At 37.8% G+C, this 2,577-nt stretch overlaps 1 protein-coding gene and 1 pseudogene across 1 annotated transcript in view; one reads left to right on the top strand and one right to left on the bottom strand.

The window, feature by feature from the left end:
• The window catches only part of LOC102855174, a 14,710-nt pseudogene extending 14,562 nt beyond the window's left edge, over positions 1-148 (bottom strand).
• TTLL5 (tubulin tyrosine ligase-like family, member 5) overlaps positions 1-2,577 on the top strand; it is a 344,374-nt gene that overhangs the window by 239,059 nt on the left and 102,738 nt on the right. The window lies entirely within an intron of this gene.

The following is a 2,577-nucleotide window of genomic DNA, read 5'->3' as shown; positions in this document are numbered from 1 at the left end:
AAAAAAAAAAAAAAAGAATGGAAAAAGGAAAAATAAATCGAAAAAAAAAACAAAAAAAAAGATGTAAATTGCTCAAGTCCTTCACAGGCAGGGTGAGCGCAAAGCGCCCCAGGGAACGGCGTCGGATGCGGCCAACAGGCCTGGCCATCGCGGCTCAGCATATTTCTAGATTTTTAAAGACAGTTTTAGGTTCTAGTTTTCCATTCATTGCAACTTTGGAATCACATAATGTGTTGTTCATTGCTGTGTAGTTGGAACCAACTAATAGCTGGCCTTCAACTGAGTTTTCAGAGGCTGTAAATTGCATAGGATGAGATACCCTGGAGCACATACTTTATTTTAAAAAAAAAATATCTTTTTCCTTTGCTCTCTGTCAACTTGCGGAACTCTCCAAGCCTCTCTTTACCCGTGTGAACATTAGAATCATAATAATAATGCCTACTTCAGCAGAAGTTTGTGAAGTCGAACCAAGATCAGGCATCTAGAATGGTCTGAGCGTAGGGTTAACATTTAGAGAGTCCCTGCGCTGACGGGCTTGGTGGTGGTGGCTGCCGGTTCCCTACTTGGCCACCTAAAAGCTGCATTCACTTTTTTCTTCGCCAGCCCTTAACTTTTTTTAGCCTTTTCATTGCAGCTTCATTATGAGCTCATGAGTGATTCCAATTAAAGCGTCTGTGCTTTGCTTAAATGGCAGTTTTGCTTAGTAACATTTCTATTTATGAATATATGACAGATGTGTGCCGTCTCAGCTTTAGTTACATCTCCTCCCCCTCCACTGGGCATCCACGCTGGACTCCTATTATTTTCTGTTCTTTTATGTACAATTCTTTCTGCCTGGCATTTCCTATTGATAAATTTCTAGTCATCCCTTTGAAACCTAAATAACGTGGCATCTTCACTTTGAAGTATTCTTTTTATCATAATAAGTTGCTCACTTTTCTTTCTCTCCTGTCTTTTTAATAACCTTTTGGTTTCTTCATGAGTGATGTCTTTGATATCATCTCCCAACTCATCTGCTTCTTTGGTCATCAGTATTCAGTGTGTCAAATTTCCTTTTCAAATGGTCTCTAAATTCAGGTGTTTAGACCCAGAGTGTTGTAGTTCTTGTGGTCCTGTTTCCATTTAATGCCATTTCAGCTTTAATCTTTTTATGAAGAATTAATAGTCTATTCTGTCATCTCATTCCACAAATGTCATCAAATTTATTCCTATGTATTCCATCCAGAAAGTTCAAAGTATACAGTTATCATTGGTGTTAGTATAAAAAGGTATTTATAATGGATAAGTTTTGATCATGAGAAATTCTGTCGTGTTGTTTATATCACCAGTGATTAGTTTCCAACTCCTGTTGTTGTTAGGTGTCATCTAGTCAAGTACAACTCATAGCAACTCTATAAATAACAGATCTGAAATTCTAAATAATGTCTGAGTTCCTAAGTAACAGCTTAATATGGGAGAATCTGGTGACATAGCATCTGAATGTGGCTTAGAGTTAGGGCATAGTTAGATTTCCTCATTATAGGATAGTTCATCTGTGAAATCTTTGACACAGTAAAACCTGTCAAAGCTGGAACCAATATAAGGCAGAAACGTGTCAGAGAAGGAAAATACAAACATTTTCGATGAAAACGAATTCTAGAAAAGCAGTAATCCTGCATGCTGTCAAAGGTGGAAAACCTTTGAGATCTGGAAAAGCAAAGCAGTCTGGTGAGCTCAGGTCTCTCAGGTTTCACTCTTGTGTGAGGAGAACTAGGAACGGGGCTTCACAAGGTTATTTCATCACCTACACAAATATTTATTAGGTTACCTAAACTGAAGCTAAGGAAAATGAAAGCAAATTCATAAGAACCAAAGTTTGAACTTGAGTCTATCCCTCTTGGATTTAAAGACCATCTCAGGAGCAGGTTTGAGGCCTTAAATACTAAAGAGCAAAGACCAGATGACCTATTGAGGGACATCAAGAATATCATGCATAAAGAATGGAAAAGGTCATAACAAAGACAGAAGAAGAAGAAAAGACCAAAATGGATGTCAAAAGAGACTCAATATTGAACTAGAGCACCAAGAAGCCAAAACAGAGGAAAGAAATAAAAATGTGAAGGAGCTGAACAGAAGATTTCTAAGGGCAGCATGGGAAGACAAAGCAAAGTATTATAATGAAACGTGCAAAGAGCTGAAATCGTAAAATAAAGTGAGACTAACTCATTCAGCATTTTTCTTTTTTTTTATTAGTTTTAATGAAAGTTTACAGAGACTTAAGGTTTACAGTCATTCATTATTGCACTTTTCTCCTCACCCACCCCCTCCTCCCCAATTGACTCTCCTCCTTGAAAAGAAAAAGGAAAACTCTTTCACTGTTATATAGTTGCTCCCCCTTACGTCCACTCTATTATGCAGCCTTCACTCTGGACTTCTGTAATGACAATAATACCCATTCATATGTCCCTTTTAAACAGTTCCCTCACTCATCTGTTTCAGTGCAATATACATCATTCCTTCCCTCCTGTTTTGGTTTTCTTCAACCCTGATGTCAGTCCCATTTTACAACAGTGGCCCTACACAATATTTGTCCTTTTG

The sequence above is a fragment of the Elephantulus edwardii genome, unplaced genomic scaffold (genome assembly GCF_000299155.1).
Source record: "Elephantulus edwardii isolate Elephantulus edwardi_28Jun2011 unplaced genomic scaffold, EleEdw1.0 scaffold00037, whole genome shotgun sequence".
NCBI classification, from domain to species: Eukaryota; Metazoa; Chordata; class Mammalia; order Macroscelidea; family Macroscelididae; genus Elephantulus; species Elephantulus edwardii.
The sequence above is the reverse complement of the archived record's forward strand: the minus strand, read 5'-3'. Positions and strand labels throughout refer to the sequence as shown.